This window comes from Scophthalmus maximus, chromosome 17 (genome assembly GCF_022379125.1).
Source record: "Scophthalmus maximus strain ysfricsl-2021 chromosome 17, ASM2237912v1, whole genome shotgun sequence".
Taxonomy (NCBI): domain Eukaryota; kingdom Metazoa; phylum Chordata; class Actinopteri; order Pleuronectiformes; family Scophthalmidae; genus Scophthalmus; species Scophthalmus maximus.
The window spans coordinates 12,073,737-12,095,522 of NC_061531.1; the positions used below are offsets into that span (position 1 = coordinate 12,073,737).

The window sequence follows — 21,786 nt, forward strand, 5'->3', positions numbered from 1 at the left end:
GTGTGCGAGATGAAGATTCACTGCACCGTCTGTTCAGATGGGGAGTAGATGTAATGTCTAGACTGTAACTAAACAGAACCTGTGTAATTAGCCATCTCTTAGCCTCCCCTGGAATTTGGCAGAGGTGTTGAGCATATCGCGCCTGAGCGCAGGTGGTGGAGGAGTTGCAGGGCGAGGTTGTGCGAGTTAAGTGGCTGCCAGGTTTGTGGACATTAGCTGGATTAGTGGGATGAAGTGGAAGAAAGAGTGAACGCAGTCATTGTGTTCCCAGTGTTTTCACAATTTTTTTATGCGCACGCACGTTTTTACGAGGATTGCATCAATCTTTCTTTTAATCCCTGTTTGTACTATGCTCTTTTTTGATGGCCAGACAGACAACTGCTCAGAGTTACTACACCCTTCACTCCTAACCTCCTATCACTCAACCCCCCCCCCCCCCCCCCCCCCCCCCCCCCCTCCAACCGCACCCCACCCCCCTCCGTCTTCCCTCTCCCACTTTACTCCTCTCTCTTATGCTCTCTGCTGCTGTAAAGCCTTTCCGTGACTAGCTGTCATTAATCTTCCCTCTCTAGGGGCAGGATCTTGACTGCATGCCAGCAAGTGCTCACACAAAGCCAAGAGAGCCATCCAAAAACAGAGCCGCTTTTCTTGTTTCCAGAGCACCACGGAGCTCACACTCACGCTGCCGCAGCCCCGAGGGCAACGCTGCAGCACACAACAAAAGGAGCGACTCTGGCGGCCTCGCACATCACACCTAGGCTGATATCCCTACATTCAGTTAGACACGCTGGCTGGCACCTCTCGTCTCTCTTTTGCTTCCTTTGCCTTACTACAAAATTGTTGTTTGGATGCCTGATGCATATAGCCAAGGGAATTTTGGTCCCTGGATGCCCCCCCCCCCCCCCCCCCCCCCCCCCCCCCTAAAAAAATCCTCAAATTTAGATGTCTTTTCTTGATTATTTGGGGGGGGGGGGGTCGTCTATAGCTTTTAGCAAACTTAGCCACTAATGAAATCATCAGTGTCTCATTTCATTACGTTCATCAGTGCCTCCAGCCTCAACAGCACCTGCAGCAGCTTCCAGGACGGGGGAGAAAACAAATGATTATAGTTATAACAAGTACATGAGTCAGTCAACCGCTGTTGACATTTGAGTGTGATACTATCAAACCATGCACACCTACGTCTGTAGCATAATAATACTGTGTCAAGAAGAAACACCTAAAGCAAAAATACCTGGATTTCTTTCTCAGGGCAAATGCGGCTTTCACATTCGTGTCTTAGCAATTTCTATATTTCTATTGATGTCTTTATTTCACTTAACCAGAACTTAACTAATATTTTGTGTTGTGTAATATGATGGCTTTTGGACTGCATTTATATTGAAGGCCAAGATCAGTGGACCCTTTGCAATCTTTTTGACGCCTGAATTAACCTATGACCCAGAGAGAAATCCGGGGTCACCTGACTGTCGCCGTGGGTGAACGAGCGCTACGCGTCATCCTCAGTGTGTTGGCAGCAGACTCTGGACTTTGTGTCGCAGGCACAAATCACATATCGCAGTGTTGGGGGGAAGAAGAATGAGTGGTAATTTCAACAGTTGCCCCTAATAAAATTGCAGCTCCTCCGCCATCATAAAGAGCTACCGTGAGGTTAACAGTCCATTGTTGGTGCTATAAACGTCAGTCAACCGAAGGAGATGAGAGGGAGAGAGCGGGAGGAATTCGGCTGTGCAGCAACACCTTTTTGTTCGGCGATCCACTGTGAGCTTTGCTGTCTCTATGTGTGTGTGTGTGTGTGTGTGCATGTGTGTCTCAGGGGCTTAGTATTTCTCATGAATGGGCTGGATCTTTCTATGTTATCTTATCTTTCTTCACCAGGTCCCCCTGGTTTCTCCTTTCCTGTGAGGAGAGATACTGTGACCTGCACAATAAAGGCGAACAAAGGGGCCACCATCGCTGGGTGTAGTGCGATGTCTCCTCTTAACAACAAGTGCCCCATTGAGCCCCCATCAACCACTCCAAAACACACGCATACTTTGCCCCCTCAGAAAAACATCGTCCGACCACTACAAACCACCACCGCACGCTACTTAACTTGCCCACTTCCTTTTGCCCTCAGGTCCTTCACAGTGCATTCACTTCAACATAGCTTCCTCCACCTCCCCGGTGATCCAACAACAGGAACCATGCACCCTTTGCACTTATAACTAAATAAACATAACGTGATTATAGCGTTGATATGGTTTCCACTCTTCATGGCTTTGCCTTTGCTCAAACCCACATTATCCTGCCATACGGGTGCACAGTAACAGACTCTAGGTGTGTTGCAGAATGTGTGAAGATAATGTCTAAAAGTTGCACAAACACACACACACACATTGAGAGGATATGCATATTTGTGTGTACAGATCCATGGATGTGCTACGATTGATTTCTACAGCTACATTTCGTCTTCAAAGTCAGACACGTCACGCGCTGGTCTTTGTATTGTATTTACAATCTATCATCAATTAACAATAGCATCAATTGTACCCTTCAGCTTTGTCTCTAAAAACCTGCATGTCCATATATAGCTTGTGTTTTTCAAAATTAACTCTGCAGCACAAAAATCAACATTAGGGCTGTTAAAAGTTGACGTTTTATTGTGTCAGATGAGGGGCTGAATGGTCGCATCAAGACGATTTAACAGTGTCATGCATGTTAAACCCCCATAAGGGTTTTAAACGCAGCTTAGAGAGCTCTCTATCTGCCCGGGGGCGGGATGGATTTACATTCACTCATGTATTCAGGTGGGATTGCGATGATCCTTTTCCCAACGTGTGCACTGGTGTGCATAGAGTAAGTGTGTTCTGTCACACTAATCACTCTGACTCCTCAAACACAAAGATGAGATGAGCCCCGTGAAATTGACTTGCAAATGCAAAAAACCCTCCGAGTTTTTTTTCAAACGGAGAAGTTTCTTCCCACCGCGCTTCGTGTCCTCTGCCTCAAGGCCACGGTTCGTCAGTCATATTTCACTGTGTTTGTCTGGAGGGGGAAACACATTAACCTGCCTCGGCTGTCACGCTAGCTCACAGTTGAGTGAGTCAGCGTCAGTAGGGGGAGCAGAACCTCGGCATACCAGTCTCACACTTCAAAGGTTGGCTAAAGTGACTGAGCCTCCACGCCATTCGCGTATTCAGAACGTTTCGCTGAGCAGTTCCTTTTGAGCTGCCCCCCTTGGTTCCAACGAAATCTTGCGAAAGTGTGACCTCACTCTGTTGCCAAGGTAACCAAAAGGGCCGTAACGACAAAATATGAGTCAATACTAATCGCGCTGGATTTGCCTGTCAGAAGACGCGATTGTTCCTCTGAAGCGGTCGTAGGATGTGTTACCCGTGGGTGTTCCTTTTAATGGCGCAGAAACCGTGAGGGCGACGCAGAAGATCGTCCTAATCCGCCGCCCTGCAGCTGTAATTTAAAAACGGATGTTTGATGCTTACTAAGTGCAGCACAACTGTACGGCATGTGTTGCAAATCCAATGGCAGCACTCGGTGGGTAGGTCTAAGACCGCCCTGATTTCTCATGGTGGTAAATCGGCTCAAAGGTGACGCAAAGAAAAATGTCCGTTTTATTTTAAAACGCTTCACTGCTGCTACGGTTACAGTTGGGAAAAGCTGCTTGTCCCGTCTTAGTTTGAAAACTCGGCGGGAGAGCGTTGTAGTGTGTACGGGCCAAAAGGGGCGTTTGGAAACCGCGATGCAGACCAACTGCGGAGTAGACGATCTGCTTCCTGTTTGCACCGGTACGCACATGCCCAGTGTGCGTGAATGGACAAGCGATGTATGTTTTCAGATGTGTTTGTATGGGGGGCGGATTAACACTGATGCGGAGCCAAAACGCTTGTCTGGATGGAGATCCTTTTGGTTTAAAAACGCTTTTTCCATTGCACTGCGTCCTCACATTTTACGACTCAGCTGCCATGAACCTATTAAATAAGCGGTGCGCGCAGGAGCGGTGTAAGCGCGATCGCTTTGGATTCAAAAATAGTATTCAAATCAATATTGAATCAATAACACGGTAGTCCACAGATTGCAACGCATGCAGCGCTCTGACGGGAATACGTATAAACAATTGTGATACATCGGACAAATGAAGGAGAAAATCAAAACCGCTCGTTGTTTCGTACCCCTCTGTGGTTGATGAATCTCTTGTATTCATTTCAAAGCCGCTTTGTCAGTGCTGTGCTTTTCTCTGCGAGAGCGTGCCAGGAAACCATTGTGTTCCAGCTCAACCCTGTCATTAGCCGGCTGGGGTGTGGGGGAGCAGTGTTTACAAACAGCTGCCTGACATGACCAGGGAGAAAGTGACACACGCTATGTATTACAGCACAACCCCACACTGTCTCTGCCTGTGCGACGGGATTTTTTTCACTGATGAAATATTATTGTATAATTGCGTGTCAAAACAGCGCTTTTGCGTAGGTCTGGTGGAGCAAACCAGTGGGAAAAAAACCTGAAATATCTGCAATATTCATGAAAAAAAATTGTGTGGCCTTGAAGCATGAAGTCACCAGGCAACACGTCATCCAACTTTTTTTTATGGGTACGTACAGAAATATTTCATGACCCATGTGATGTGGGCAGTGAAAAGGAACAATGGCTCCTTTAGCAGCCATGTGGTACAAATTTATAGAGAAAATGTGTTTCATTTGTTACACTGCCACGTTGCCGGTCTGTCTCCTGGAACACCTTGTGGTGTGAGGAAGGACAATACATGTCTTTTCACAGCTCCGACCCAACTGTCACACCTTTTATCCAGGACATCCATTGGCTGCATGGACAAAAAGCCATTGTTCCTAATGAGAGCAGAGATTAACCGGGAATAAAACTGCACACACAGACAGCAAACGGAGGGTAATCTTTACAGAAACTACATTTCTGGGCAATTCTAAATGTCGGGTGCAACATTCGTGCCGTCTTCATGTGGCTCACGGTGCCTGTGCCTGCATCATGGGGTCCCGCGGCCGAGACTGTACGAAGTATCCCTTCATTCTCCCACACCAATTGCTTCATATTCCCAATCAAACGGCCTCTTTGTCTGAGGGTTCCGTCCGAGCGCGGGGGGAAACAGTGCGCTGCATTGACGAGACGCAGACAGATTATCTTGTTTGAATGGCTTTTTCCAGAGCAGCAGCAAGGCCGGGCACAACAATAGGTAACTTGTTGCAGGCACAACAAATCTAATATTCATTTAACATAGCCCTTGTCGCGGGCTGCCCATGGGGGCTGCTCACGCTGGTACAGTAACTGTTTGTATTTGCACAATACACTCCACCTCGGCAGAGCTACTAATTGGGCTGCTTGGAGGGAGCCAGAAGCCCCTCGATGACAGAGAGCAGCAGCCACAATTATCATAGGAGACACAACAACGCAGGGATTGAAATAATTTCTTTTATGCCTGTATGGGACTCTGCCTTTTCCAAATGAAAAGAAACAGGGATGACTCAGCCGGACGGAAAAGTTAGAGAGAAATCTGCAACAAGAGGAATCACTGAATCTCTGGTTGTGTATGTGTATGTGTGTGTGTGTGTGTGTGTATGTGACCACATCTTGATAATGCAATGTGTTTGATAACCGTGCAGTCTGAATTCTCCATGCACTAAGTCAGCCCTCATGTCTTTGTTGGTCAATAGGCACATGCCAAGTGTGTGTGTGTGTGTGTGTGTGTGTGTGTGCGGGTATTTGATATTGCTAACAAGTTAAAAAAGATTCCTCTCTGCCCGTACATCCATTACCGCTGATTGAAGTCATATGTGCGCTGCTGGTAACACTGGCAGAGAGGTCCGTGTTTTTCTCTGCGAGGACGCGATGGTCGCCCACGATGTGTCAGAACCAGTCAGACCTTCCCTCAGTCTCGGGAGCTTGTTGTGGGCTGCAGCTTGAGGGATGTGCGTGACTGAGACAGGCAGAGACGCCGAGTCCACGGACCAGATTTGGACTTGTTTTATTACCTTCCCTCAGTGTTCAACATCTGTTAGATCGCAATCATTCACACGCAACGATAAATATTTTGGACGCTATTCGCACATATTGGCTTTATATAAGCTGCACCAACTGCAAAACCTTGAGGCAGCAGCACATTAAGTTTTAAAGGTTTAGATCGGTAAGTGTTTTAATTGTCGTCTGCTATGAATCAATGAATAAGCAGAAAGAAGGCAACATTTTGTTTATTGGTCATTATCTATGGCATGTCCATACAAAGATGCGGCAATTTTTGCATCATGAGCTACAAAACAGTAATGAAACTTAAAAAAAAAATGTTCTTGCTAAGTCTAAGGCTCTTTTTTTAATATTTTGTGTATACATACGCTTGCTTGTTACTTTGTTACACAAAGGCAGTCCAGCTACGTGGATCTGAAGTGTGAAAACGGCTGGTTCCAAAAACAAGAGATGAGCGCTTCAGTAGCACTGCTGATATCACATGTCACGTGTTGACTTTGCTATGACAGGACATATCATGGATTTTATATTGATAGAGTTGATTATTAAGGCAGAAAGAGCACAATGTGGGTACGTCCTTGACGGCGATAGCGTGCGAGTGTTTTCAGTCGTATCCAAGATTCAGCAAGTGACTTAGAGAGAAACTTCATAACCTCGTCAGAAAACAGGTGCTGAGTCAGTGAGGAGAGGAATGTCAGAAGAATGGGGAGGGGAGGGTAGCGTGTCGGAGTGTGCAAGGGCGAGAGACGGAGCGGGAGAGAGAGAGAGGTGTGCGTGTGTACGTGTGTGAGAGAGCGAGCGAGAGGGTGTGAGTAACGCTGAGTGGAAACCAGGGAGCTGAGGAGAGAACAAGGGGAGGAGACTCTCTGGGGATTGCGTGCGGACATCAAATGTTTACCTGTAAGAAAAAGAAAGGGGAAGGTGTAGAAGGGAAAAAAAGGAGCGGAAAAAAAAGGCCGTGGTTTACTGGGGTGGGCGGGGACCCAAAGCCTAAAGCATGAGCTTCGCACGCAACTTAACAATACTACCTTTATGAAGACTGTGTTGCGTTAGTCAGTCAGCACACACACACACACACACACACACACACACACACACACTCACTCATATTCGCGTAAGATACCACTTGTGCAAGACACGCACGCTCACCCACACACGCGTCAAGGAATTTAAAAGGGATAGATGACTAAATGATGGCACTTGCACCGTAGGATACCCGTGGAAAAAACAAAAATCCCACAAGAGAGGGGAAGAAAGTCTCCCGTGCCTTTCAGATAATGGGATCAAAGAGGCCCAGACTCTTGCGGCCGCACACCAGAGTGGACCGAAAAATAAGCCAGCCCATCTGCGGAACAGCTGGAGTTTGTGTTCGACAGGAGCGGCACTTGTGTCCACCCAAACTCAGGCCAGAACCAAAACTTCTGAAAGCAGATGTTCAGCATTCCCTCTCGTCGCCGGCCCCCTCCGCGGTGTTGCCCTGTTTCATTTTTCATCATAATTGGCCAACAAATCAAGACAAAATGAAAGTCAGCCTTTGTTGTGGGAACTGCGGAGAGCCCCGGTGATTTACTGACGGGCGGCCCCTCTCACGCTTCCTCTCCGGGTCCCTGTCTGTCTGTCTGTCTGTTTCCCACTGTCTCTACATCAACACTATCTTACTATATCTGGACTGAGAACAAAAAGCCTCGAGGAACCTGGGCCGGTGTAGGACTGATGATAGATTACTGAATTTCGGAATTTAGAGTAATGTGCTTTCTATTATGATGCACCTTCACAGTATCACCTCTGATTCTTATCTGTGTAGGTGCTAGGTGAGATTTTCCTCCATGATCCACTTTTAGATGCAGTTCTTATTAAGACCAGCACTGTCAATTTAATAAGGGGTACCATATGCTTCAAATTTCACTTGATGATGTGCATACAAAGTGTTCTCAGGACAATTACCCATTGAACCAAACCCAACCGTTCTCATTTTGCCAGCTCTTCTCTTTGACTGGGCATAAAATCTGTCCGTCACAGCTCTGATTGGCATATTGCGTGTAAAAGGCAGAGTTATTGGGATTTAGCCTGGGGCGCCTGCGGCCAGCACAATATGTGTACTATAAATAATTTGACTGTGTGTGTCGTGTGATTGTGTGAGTAAAGGAGTGAGAGAGGGAGGGGCAGTGTTACACACACACACACACACACACTGGGCTCAGGGTTTCCTCTCCTGCGAGCGTCTGCAGTCAGAGCGCAGGTACAATGAAGAGCATTGTTCGGCTGGCAGGCCCCTGCGTGCCGGCTCCCCCTCCGTACCTGAGCACAGAGACAGGTGTATTTCTCCTAGTCACGCACAGCCCTGCCACACTCCCAGCTGCCTACACACTGCTTCACACTGAGATCACACACACACACACACACACACACACACCTAGAAAAGAATACACAGTCAAAAAAGGGAAGAAAAAAAAGTATGTGCAGATTACTGATACAATTTCCCCCCTCTTAGTAGGCCCCTTATTTTAACCCTTAGCCTTAACTTACCCCTTTCCTAATTTATATTTTGCTATGGGCCCTCGTTCAAGTCACAATTCAATAAAAAAAAATACACCCACGCACCACGCTAAATTTGCATGCCTGGGTCTACAGCTGCACACTCAACGCATGGTATTTCCCCGCAGGAAATTCAGGTGTTTTCTGTTGATGATAAAACTGATGTGAACAAGGTTTGCTCTTTTGACACAGAAACCCAGTAAGACAAAGCACCTGAAGGTAAAGAATTATCACGGCCGAACTATATGGCAACACTCCGGGAAGGGTATGTTTGTCCTAAAACAACCCCCCCACCTGCCCATTGCAAGTGTGTGTGTTGGGGAGGAAGAGGGAATGAGTCATGCTGCACATGTCAGTTGTACTGTTCAGCCAGTTCAGGCCAAAAGTTCATTTAATTTCTCCTCAAGTGGGAAAGTATGTTTGAGTAACCCAGTTACGGCTTGACATCTTAATGCAGGATGAGAGGGGAAAGGCCTGGGGGGGAGCAAGGGATAAGGAGGTTGATGATCTGCTCAGAATAAAGGGAATTGTTTAACCAAAATGGTTGGTGCCAATCAAATGTGAAAAATAACATGGTAGGGGTGGTGGTGGTGGTGGTCACTGATTACATGGTTTTCTTTTGAAAGAGCCTTCCACAGCGCTGACTCCCTGAGGTGCTGGAGGGAGTCCAGTACTATCAGTCTCATGGCACAAGAAGATTAGGTCTTTATCCTGGCTGAATCGAAAGAAAAGAGGTGCACGCCACGTTATGTCTTATTATATAGAGCAGGCACAAGCCATTTTTCTTGACCAGTTTTTCTCACGAGTGATCTGCGACCGCGTCACTCTGAAACCTTGCCATGACCCCTGTTCAGCTTCAATTTGCCCGTTCCCACGCAGAGCCTGAAAAAAAAAGAAACTTGATGGAAGTGTGCATGTTGGCTGTATTTGACGGCTGCCAACACTGAATCCAACCTCATGTTTCCTGGCTGATATTTTACCAAATTAATTCCCAGGTGACTGTAGAAGCAACAACACCCATGAAAAGTGTGGGAGTGGGGGAAAATAAAGAGAGGAAACCAAGTGTGGCAGGCTCAGCGAACTTGTGGTGGGGGCCATGCCAGTGAAAGGGCATGTTGTTGTTGGGAAATGCTTGTCATTTTCTCATCTACCCCTTGGTTTCCATGATCCCCCCCACCACCCCTCCCATTCTCAGCCCCCCTTTCTCCTATTAATGCAGCCCACATAATAACATAAGATGGGTTGAGAAGACGCAGCAACATGGCCTGCATTATTGTAACCCTCGCTTGTCTTTTGGTCTATCCTGTCTATCCTGTCGCTTAGGTTCGGACACTCGGAGCCACATAAGGAAACATTTGTTCCCAGTCCAGTTGAATGGAGCCTTGTGTTGGGGGGTAGTCAAAGAGATACAAGGGGAGAGGACATCCAAACAGTCCAACACAAGAGCTCTGCTCTGAAGCCCCTCTCTGTCTGAGCCGGCCCAGTAATGAATGTCCTCTAGTCTTAATCACTCTCAGAGTACACACTGGAGATATGACTGACTCCATTGTCCGCCCCTCTGTGTTTTGTATGTTGAAAGCAGAAGCCATACAGGTCATCACTTCCAGTAAATATTAGATTTGTTCCACCCCTACCAGGTGATCACTGTGCAGTTTATGTGGGCTCTTTGTGCAGGGGAGGCCTGCACGGATCACAGACCTCACAGTTGTGCGGTGGTGTGGATCTAAACAATTTGTTTATGCTGCTTGAACACACCTGAAGCTTCTCAGCCTTGTTTGCCCTGAATTCTGTAAAGCAGTCCTCCTTTTCTTTCCATCTGTGTTTGCAGTATTCTGAAGGTTTTCTCTCTCTCTCTGGATATGATTATCCCCGTCACACCAATCTGGAAGACATTTGTGTGCACATTTTCGCATACCTATATACACACACACTAGCATTAGTGAGGGAGGATGCACATAAGTGGACACACACACAGACACTTGCAGAAACAGTCAGGCCTGCAGAGACACTGTACACACGTGTGCACACATGCAAACGCACACTTGCACAATGGAAAACAATGCATTTTCATTTAATTAGCTCAATTCACTTAATAGCTGTGACTGGCAATCAGACAGCCTCGCCACCGCTGGCTCCTTTGTTTAAATTCTTCACTCAGATTAGATAACAGATAATTACCTCTCAATTACATCTACAAGATAATTTACCTCCACTAATGCTTTGATTCAGACTAGCTTAATGAATAATAAGCCGAGGGAGAACTTTTTTTGTGCAGGAAGAGGTCAACACAAAAATGTTTAACCTTTCTTTTCTTAAAAAGAAAAAAAAAAGAATCCTTCACACAGCAGCGGTGGCTTAGGAATGTGAGACAGGAATGCTGTTCAGTTACTATAAAGGGGGTTTGATCACTGAAAACAATGTCTTTGTGTTTTCATCCCCAGCTCTAGTCACGCAATGCTGTGTGCACAAACCTCCTGCGACTGTTCAACCCCAACACAAGAAAGCCATCAAGTACCTGCAATTGACAGAATCGCGTGCAATTCAGGTACTCCTGGATTGTACTGGAGCGCGGCCAAACGGGGAGTGAAGGAAAAGGTGGAGTGGAGTTTTACCTACTTAACATGAAATACACACTTGTGTGTTGTGTTCGGACACCAGTCAGAGTTGTGGAAGTTAAAGACACTTTATTTTTTGGTTTATCCAATAATCTACGTTTACATGCAATTGGGTGAAATGAATTTCAAAATAGCTGTCACATAAAAGCTGATAAACAATATGATTGGATGTAAGTTCTTAGGAAAATATGTTTTCTGAAAATATACTAGATTTTCTAGATTTTTTTGTTTGCCTAAAGATGATCACTTGTTTAAGTCAGAGTTTACCTGCCTATTATATCAGCTTTTTTATCACTTAAATACTGTATTATGTATTGCATGTACAATGCTTTCAATATAGTTGTCTGTTTTTTCCAAATTGTTAAAATGATTATTAAATGCAGATTTTCTCTTCAAACTCTTAACACATCCATAAATGATAGCAATTTTTTTTTTCTAATTTGCATTCAATGTTCAAAACCCCTTTTTTTTTTACTTTATCTCTTTTTTAAATTTTAATTTAAATGTACATTCAGGCATCTTCCGTGTGTTGAAGTTTCAGCTATGTTCCCATTTTGGTCGTCGGGTCTTCACTTTACTCCGGTCCCTGGAATCCAGTCCTCGTTTTGAGGTCTCAGGGAAGCTCTGATCCCAGAAATACAAGCAAGCCTGGAGGTGGTTAGGACATGAAAGTGAGGTAAGAAAGACAAGAGATTCATTCATGGGAAGGTGATTCAAGGCACCGACATCCCTGTATCTCTGCACAGCGACAGATGATCATTATTACTCACTCGCACTGCTCACGCAGGGCTCACACGCAACCATGGGATCAAACTGACAGGTGACAAGTGATTGAAACAAGGATGTAACATCTTATGTTCTTGATAACACCTAGTTAATTAAATGAAATAAAAACTAAATAGATAAACAGATTCATAGTGCTGCTACTAACACTATTAATACTGATAATAATGATAATTAATGCATTTTTACAGTACTTTTAATTCCACTTCATTATGTTAGATTATCATTCCATACAATGCTCAGTGTTTTTATTGCCCCCCCCCCCCGCCTGATTTTATTCTCCTGTTCAGCAACCTGACAATAAACTCCAAGTACCATCATGCCTTGCGCGTGTACGTTTCGCCGAGCGCAGCATGTGCTGCACCGCTCCGCTCCAACTATGGCTCAGTGCTGCTCTGGCTCTTCGCGGGAGCGCATCGTGCCCGCGACAGAGAGGCCACACGGTCGGGTGCCGATGCGATGCAGGGACCGTCAGTGGGGGAACCAGTGTCTCTCATGTCTCTCATTACTCGTTGGGAATAACCGAATTTCCACTTTCTGCCCGGGTTTTGCCAGGAGCGCGGCGCAGTTTTACGCAAGGATTCTCGTGGACGCACCAGGAGGATTAACTGCTGACATTTACTGCGCTGACCCGGCGTGGAGGGGGAGCTCATATTTCTATTATCATTATCTGTGGAAGCTTGATGACGATGGCAACGACAGCTGATGGATTCAACAGTCCCGTTGGATATAAGGAAATGCTGCTGTGCCTCACACGGGATGGACGGTGCCTGTTACGGCCGCTGCCCAGCTCCTGCTGCTGGACAAGCCGCTCGTCGGACGCACGAGTCTCTCGGGATACTTCGCGCGTGTTCAGGGGAAGCGGGTGTCATAGGTGGCCAACAATACCATGATATTATTTTTGGGATTTTTCGGAGCATGGGAAGGAATATCCTGGATTATATTTTGGAAGTGATGCTCAGCAGATGACCAGCAATTTGGATAACGACGGGACGCGTCAACTCATCCGGTAGGTATGCGAGGAAAAACAACATTGTTCTTATTTCTATTTCTCCTGGCAGTGAAATGCCAAGGACACACTCGGCTTATGTTGGAAATCTCACTTTTTTCAAAGGGATCCCAGTGAGGAATAACTTTGATTTCAGTAGCCAGCATTAGTTCATAATATAATATGTTTGCCAGTGGCTGTTTCGACCAAAGGTTCTGTTGTTATCTCCCCACACACCCATGTGGCCTACATCTGCACCCAATTAAACGTCAACTGTCAAATATCTTTCGTGGGAATCCTAATGAAAACTATGATCTAGTTGGGGCTCCATGTCTCGTGTGTGCATGTGGGAGATGTTCGACGTGAGAGTCTTTGTCAAACTCCTGCTCCACATGTGCAGGTTCACCTGTTCACTGCTCCGTTACTCTCTGGGTTCATTATAGGCGCGCGTCTCTCACTGACTGACTTTACCTTTAGGTCTGTTTTAGTGGCACTATTTGAGCAGTGTCACCACCGGACACCTGCCTGAGTCTAACTCCATCCATTTTTATTTATATTTTTTAAATGTGCAACCTGTCCATACACCTGCAGTGTGTGTGAGCTGTCCGTGGACCGTCCACGGTGACAGGATGTGTCATACGTTCTGAAAGACCAGGTGCAACAGAATAAATAAACAGTGTGTCCATGGAAAGCAGCATTTAGTCCGGCCACCTCACCCACAGTGACTCCATTCAGGTGAGAGTCGATCTGTTGGAGCTCCAGCACTTTGCCAAAAGGGAGAGCTGTCATTAGTTGCAGGCTGCTCTCACTGACACATGGACTATCAGATCACGTTCATGTTGTGGTTGATACAGTGCATACTGCAGTGGGCCGGCGAGGATTTAATCAGAGAGGTGTGTGTACCTGTTCTGCAGGATAACCTCTCCATCCCTAACAAAGGTCGCCGTGATATAATGGCTCTGCGGTCGTCGCGGGTGTGTGTTCGTGCAAGTTATCTGATGAAGCTTCCTCCTTCTCCGAGCACCTTCCTCTTCCTTCACTCAACCCCGTCCACTTCCTTGGCTAAGAGAATTCCATCTATTGTCCGGGCAGGGGACAGAGCCCCACTATATGTCTGTGTACAGCGCAGAGCACAGACCCGGGCGCCCCCGCTCCCAACTCGGCAGCCCCCTCACACCCCCTCCATTAAAAATCTTCTCCAAACAAGACCCCCTTTCTCCACTGAAGAGGGACCCTCTGTCTAATGCCAAGTGACTCTCATGGCCAGCATTGACGGTGGGACACTTGCTTCACAAAAGGAGCTGAAGTGTCAAATAAACTCGGTCAGAGTCCCCGACACACAAGAATTCCTTTATCTGGCACCCTGGGAGGCAGACAAAGACAGACTTTGTGTCAGTGAGCGGGCCTTGACTAAAGACTGGGGCTTTTTTTTGCTTTTTTTTTAACTCCTCTTCTCACAACTTCTGCCTCTTCTTCCTCCTCCTCCTTTTGTCATTTGAATGGCTGAGCGGGAGCATGTCTGCTGTCGTGACCCCGCTCGCCCCGCATCTGTCCTGCACATGGCCAACATCACCCCTGTGCTGCGTACGGCGCCATGCAAACGCAGATGCACCCAGGCACGCCCCATTCGCACGCACCCATGACTGTCTGTTGGACATCAAAGCGGCCAGAACCGTTCAATGGATGTAATTCCCATTTTTGATACTTTTGTTTATGCCTCGGTCCACAGCTGAGAATTGTAGAGCAGGAATTTGCTTTCTCACAGGGCCAAATGTGCTGGCTGTGCTGTCATATGATACGGCTGTGGTGAACCGCAGTAGAGAGCCATATACACACACCAGGGTCAGACTCACTTAACAACCCTGTATTTACTCCACTCAACATTTCCGAGGAACTTTTCCATCACTCGCAATTTTTCTTGGGTTCAGTTTCAGCTGTAATGTAAATGGTCTCATGCTTAAAAAAAAAGCAAGTTGCAGATATTTGTTAAGTGTTTAAACTTTAAACTAAACATTTCTCTCTCTATAGGTGCTATTCGGTGATTCTCTCGAAACTCTACAGTATAATCTGGCCCTTGAGTTTAATAACCTAGACTGTATAAAAGTGCTGGAAAATGAGCTCATACGGTGGTGAGACGACGTTGAAGCAGCGCAACTGAGACAATTCTTTGGCGCAGAGCTGGAGCTGGCCGGCCCCAGTGATGGCCGTGGGCATCAGGCCCCCAGGTATGCTAACACATGCCTGCCCCGGGCAGTAGTCGCCTAGCACAGTGGTTAAGGTAAACAGATCAAATTGCTGTGGTTGAGCGTGTTAATGGTGTGTTTATGAGCTTAGGTCGAGTGGTGATTTATCATGTCTAAACTCAAGGCTCGCCTCTGGTCCTTGGCCTTGATCGAGCTCAGTATCTGGTGCGTGTGTGTGCGTGTGTGTGTGTGTTTCTGACCAAATGACATTGCACACAGGTGACAACACCGACCGAGCCGCCTGACCTCCCGATGAACTGTTTCTCCATGTCATGACTGTTTCCGACCACTGGGGGGGGGGGGGGGGGGAATGGAAAGCAAGAGAATCATTTATTACGCATTAATCACACGCTGTTTTTGTAGCAAATGCGCCCTCAGCATGACCTCATCATGTCTGCGGGGGTGCAAAGCTCGGATCGCAGGCAAATGCCCCTCCGACGTTAGTGTCAGATAACCTTTTAATGAGCTCCACGAGAAATGTCAGGCTGTGAAAAAGCTGCTGTGCATCCTTTCATATGGAGCACCATTTACACCCTCTGTGTGTGTGTGTGTGTGTGTGTGTGTGTGTGTGTGTGTGTGTGTGTGTGTGTGTGTGTGTGTGTGTGTGTGTGTGTGTGTGTGTGTGTGTGTGTGTGTGTGTGTGTGTGTGTGTGTGTGTGTGTGTGTGTGTGTGTGTGTGTGTGTGCGCGCACGTGTTTAGAACGGTCTCCAAAGTTTGTCTGAACAGGAGAACTGTCATTTATTAGTAGTGCGGGAACAATGGGGAGCTTGTCTCTGGGGGTGGTGGGGGCCAGAGGGGGGGCCAGAGGGGGCCGGTGGAGCCATGGGAGGGTGGCCTGAGATTGGGCAGCAGCCTCTGACCAAGAACAAGCCCCTGTCTGATGGAGAGAACTGCTGACCCTTCCTGAGTAAAATGGCACCTTTGTTTCGAGGTGTATGTGTTTGTGCCTATGTGTTTATGTGTGCGAGAGGGAGAAGGAGAGAGGTTTTGAAAAGCTGGGAGCAATGTGGTAAAGTGTGTGTTTTTTTTCTTCTTCTTTTCTTTCTCAGCGCTTTGTTTTTTTCCCCCCCCCTCCATTTGTAATCTTCTCTTAGCTTTAGGTCCTGTGACAGATTCTCAAAAGTATTCGGCCGTGAGAGACAAATGTCTAAGAAGTGGAGGAGAGTTAATAACATTTCCACAGTGGTCGTCCTCTGTGGTATTTGCCCAGAATCGGGCATTTTGCAGATAAAAAGCACCGTGTTGTAAAAAGTGGAAACTGTCTGACAATCAAAGTATGAGCAAGTGGGTATGATACTACAACATGCGATAGTATTCAATGATGCCATGACATCAGTACACCTCTTCAGATTATAATTAGCTGTTTTGTGTTTTCCTCTGGCCTCTTGCCACCGTCTGTGTAGCACATAAACAACTGTCCTCCCTCTAATGATGCCCATGGGGGGGGGGCGGGGGTAATGGCAGCAGATTGCTGATTTCCTACAGGGAAACCACAGCTGTGTGTGTGTGTGTGTGTGTGTGTGTGTGTGTGTGTGTGTGTGTGTGTGTGTGTGTGTGTGTGTGTGTGTGTGTGTGTGTGTGTGTGTGTGTGTGTGTGTGTGTGTGTGTGTGTGTGTGTGTGTGTGTGTGTGTGTGTGTGTGTGTGTGTGTGTGTGTGTGTGTGTGTGTGTGAGGAAGTGGGAGGTTGAGAGAGACAGACAGCCGGTGCTTAAGTGAGAGTGTGGCAGGGTGCTTTAGAGGGAAGGGGGGGGACAGGAGTGGGGGATTCTTCCGAATGAGGCCTCCGGGTCTGACACTTGAAGTTTGCCGTCTTTGAGAGGCCTTCCAACCACACCTGGTGCTGAGGCCTTTTGTCCGCCACCCCCTATTGGATGATTAAATAATGGCACACTTCCTCATTTAAATCCTGCTTTCCTTTCTATCCCTGGCCTCCTGTGTATAAAGCACGGCCACCCTGCGGGAATACAGAGGAAAGAGAGCAGATGAGTGATGGAGAGCGTACAGTAAGAGAGAGGGGTGGAAGAAGGATGGGTGAAGAGAGGGACAGTCTCTTGTCCTCAACACGCCCTCGGCACAGAAAGAGTAAACAGCAAAGACACACAGTGCAGCACAGGAGCATCTCTGTCGGCCCGGGGACACACATACACACACACACTCACACACACACACACACACACACACACACTCACACTCACACTCACACTCACACTCACACTCACACACTCACACCCACACACTCACACACAGACAGACAGCGCTCCATTCATGCCCCACCACAGGAAGGCTGCATGCACCACCCACCTCACTCAAAGGACACTGTCGATCTGCTGAACAGTTGCGAACGCGGAGATGCTAATATTTGTCAGTCGGACTGGAATACATGCAGATGAGGAAGCCACTGTGACGGTTTGCGGTGTGGAAGTATTCTCTGTGGTGCGGTTTTCTTCTTGTGCACAACACGATTGTGTGCATATGAGGCAGACAGGGTGGACCTTCACCTACCTTGCATGCACAGAAATCAAAATACACTTCAATGCTTGAAATACCAGACATTCCTCCTTCTGTTTTTTCTGTCTCTCTGACTGACCTCACTTGTTCTTTTCCACGCTACCATTTTTGGAGGGAAAATTCCTCCCTTTGTGTTTGGCTCTCACAAATGTCACATTCCACCGAACCTGTGGCAACACTGGGCCCTTCACTTCGGTGGGTGTGGGTCACCATGGCGGCGTCACTGCGTTTTTTTTTCGAGCGACGCACACCTACACGAGTAAGCCATCCTCATTCAGGAGTCGGGGTACTCTTCTCATTCGATCCACCCTTTCACCCGTCTTCCCTTTTCTTATCGTCCTCAGTGGGGAGGATAAAGGACACATTTTCGGTGTGAAGAGGAGCGTGAAATCTCCTGTGTGACCTCCCCGGGACACAGCAAGGACCACCAGGCTCCTCAGTTGACTGTGTGTGTGTGTGTGTGTGTGTGTGTGTGTGTGTGTGTGTGTGTGTGTGTGTGTGTGTGTGTGTGTGTGTGTGTGTGTGTGTGTGTGTGTGTGTGTGTGTGTGTGTGTGTGTGTGTGTGTGTGTGTGTGTGTGTGTGTGTGTGTGTGTTCAGTCCTGCGCTTGTGTGGGAGATCTGCGTGATGCTGCCCACTTGAGGCATGTCTGTTTTCATTGGGTTTGTGTAATGGAGATTGAATCAGGCCGAGTTACACTTTCCGCATTAAAAAGTCCAATTGAGGCGGATTGTTAAACGTCCTGACATTTAGAAATACACTGTTTAATGAACAGGTGGGGCAGCTTGTGTTGGTGTGATGGTACTAACACACACATAACGCCAGGTACAGTTCGGTTCCTACAGGCGCTCCGTACATGTGGCGTAGTAGTTTGTTTAAAGCAGATTGAACGAGGCCGAGTAACACTTTTCGCATGAAAAAAGTCCAATTCAGGTGGAATGTTAAGTGTCCTGACATTGAGAAAGTGCGCACAAATGATCATGTATAGCGATAGGCTGGACAACGGGGTGGGGGGTGGGGGGGCAGATGCTGCGATGTTTAAGGATGTCCTTGTAGGCCTGTGTGCTTGACGTACACACGTGTGGAAGTGGAAGAAGTGGTCGTCAGTGTCCCTGAGCAGTAATGACAGGGACAACAACCGGAGGCCGTCCAGACGCCAGGCTGTCGTCACAGGGCATCACTCGGTCCTCAGGCTGCGTGGAGGAGACGAGACATCTCATGTTTCTCCGCGTGTCGTTGCTGATTGGATTTTAAAAAGATTAAAACTTTATGTCTTGCCGATGGGCTGCATAGATGAGATTGTGTGACATAAAAGTTTCCTCTCTTTTTTCCTCTTGAAAAAGGCTTTATTGAGGCTTTGGGAAACCGTGACCATGATGGACTGGAGTCTGTGGTTGATCGGAAAATGACTATGCTTATTTCTTAAACTCTGCTGCGCCCTTGTGGACAATGTTTGCAACGACATAATAATACTAGTTTATTGGGCTGCAGTTCCTCCACTAGACTGTTGAATCAGGAACAACTGGACTCGGTTGTAGTTTCTTGAAGACGTTTCACCTCTCCTCTAAATTCTGACCGCGTTGTGGTGAGTTAGAAGTGTTCGATGTAAAGAAGCCTTTTGGGTAAAGAGGTGAAACACTTCAAGACACTGCAACAAGTCCAGTTGTTCCTGATTCAACGCCGTTGTGGACAACGGACGAATGAGAATCTCCATGGCAGCTGTAGTTCCTCCTTTGTCCACCTGGGATCTGTGGTGTAATTTGAAAAACCTTAGTTGCGTCATGGGAATTTTTCCCCCCAGAAGTAAAATTGTTACTGTTAACGAGGTCTGGCATCAATTATAGTTGACAACAAATATTTAAACCAAAGCGAAAACATTTCAGCTCTTACGAGGTCACATAGTTTATGAGGCACCGGCATATTCGGCACAACTGAGTGAACAAAAAATGATGAAATCAGGCAAACAAATGTATGTAATGCATTTCAAAGCAGTCGCTTTAGAACGGGCTCAGAAATGCAAATGTTTGCACCACTGCAGTAGATGTTCTGGCGATAGGTTTATGTGTCTCAAGGTGGATTAAATCTTTTAAAACTTTAAAACATGTTGGTTCCTATTCTATAACCTGGAAATTGTTCTAATACAGACAGACACTGCTGCTCTTAGTTTTAGTGCAGAGCAATAAAAAACACGTCCCTTTCTCATTGTCACCAGTAGAGGTCAGAGTTTGATCCTGGCTCAGTGTAACACATAATACCGTACAATACAGTGGTCTGGTCGTCATTATTATTGTTCATTATTTATTATAATATTGATATTAATGTATTATCATCTCATCTGTAACATGTCTACTCTTTTATTTCTGCCCTAATATAGTCTAATGTTCTGTGATCTTCTAACTTTTTGTCATTGTTTCCCTTAATCCCTAATTTTAATCTTCAAATCACTAGCTGTAGCTGTGTTTCAAACGGTGATATATTAGTGACGTTTATTGTGATTATGTCATTTCCGATGGATGCATCGTGTTGTTACACCTGCATTGGAGTGGGACACAGTGAGAACTCCGCATTTAGTTGAAAACCTTCTTGGATCAAACTGTTTTGATGTAGAATACTGAATTTACCTTCCTGCACCCCCCCCCCCCCCCCTTCTCTCTCTCTCTTAGCTTGACATCATATTACAACAGAGCTTCATTCTTTCCGTGGTGTGCGTGCGTTATAGTATCATACTACAGTTGACTATGTTGCCCACAAGGTGTCTCTCTTGCATTAGACTGTGTGAGTGGGGTCAGACAACCTACGCTGTAGTTCACAGAGATTCTCAGGTTGACACTTTTTGGATTTTGGTTGATGACCACAGTGGTAGTATTCATGAATGCCTTGATAGCATGTGTTCACTTTTTTAATTTGTCTCTGTTTAAAATCCATTAGTGGAATGAAATTTGTGGAAACCAGTACAACATAACTCGCTTTACAGGAAGCTCCGTGGACTTGTTTGTTGGATTTTTGAATTGCTACGTAAAACCAAACTGCTACTAAGCATACAACACGTTTCTGTTCTGACTTTCTATCCAGGAAACAATTAGTCCTAAGTTTCACCACTAGATGGCAATGTGGTAACATGGAAAATGGCTTCCCCGAGGAAAGTAACAGCTACTTTGTATGTCACCAACCCCGTGAGCTATGGAGTAATGGATGTAGACTGGCATTATTATCTTCTTATTGCCCCTCATTCGAACTCATCTCCCTTTGAAGATCAAAGTAGCCGTGTGCCTCTGTGTGTACCGGCAGTGATAAACCCAGAGTGAACTTCAATAAAGCCAACTGTTCACTTTGTACATCTGTCGCTCCCAACTCCGTTTCCCCGGGGCCTGACCAGATGAAATGCTGTTGAACCGAAGGGGTCAACTGTCGCGCGAGAGCTTTCAGAATAATTTCAGAAAAGTTGGGGGCATAATTTTCAAAATGTCGGCAATTGAGAAGGCGACTTTGTTGGCTTTACCCTCCTCTGTGAGCATCGGACGAGTATTAATGACAGAAAAGGTGCTGGTGACATGTTTAATGAACAGGTTGGGCAGCTCGTACTTGTGTGACAGTAATAACACAAACACAATGCCGGGTACAGTTCAGTTCCTGCAGGTGCTCTGTATAGATGAGGCACATTATGTCCAGGCCGAAGTGATTGTACATTTGTTGTTTATCGTGTCATACATATGGTTTAACTCATAAAACTGACACAAATTAAAAAGATTTCTCCGCCTTCAAGTCTGTATTTGGAATATTGTCTAATTCTTTTTGCTCCCGGTTTTGAATTCATTTTCTTTTAAGAGCCATGTTGCTCATTCTGGAAGGCCCCGTCTTCCGTTTCCTCTCGGCCGTGCTCCCTGCATTGTTGAACGCCGTCGAGTTCGCCTTCAACAAATCAGATTCGGGAGTATGCAGTTATTCAGGTTCTTGTCAGTTGGAGATCATGGCAAAGAGTGCCATGGGAAGAAGTTGTGATCGTAAAGTGAATGATTGTTCATCTGTGTGTGTGTGTGTGTGTGTGTGTGTGTGTGTGTGTGTGTGTGTGTGTGTGTGTGTGTGTGTGTGTCTGTGTGTGTGTGTGTGTGTGTGTGTGTGTGTGTGTGTGTGT

General features: G+C 46.5%; 1 long non-coding RNA gene across 3 annotated transcripts in view; it reads left to right on the forward strand.

The window, feature by feature from the left end:
- The window catches only part of LOC118288985, a 98,117-nt gene that overhangs the window by 35,628 nt on the left and 40,703 nt on the right, over positions 1-21,786 (forward strand). Inside the window, exons 2-4 of one of the 3 annotated variants that reach the window (XR_004785969.2) lie at positions 10,959-11,112; positions 11,668-11,808; positions 12,206-12,924. This is a non-coding gene — a long non-coding RNA (uncharacterized LOC118288985). Of the gene's footprint in view, positions 1-10,958; positions 11,113-11,150; positions 11,303-11,667; positions 11,809-12,205; positions 12,925-21,786 lie in introns of those variants that run through there. The other 2 variants (XR_004785971.2, XR_004785972.2) reach the window with 2 other exon arrangements.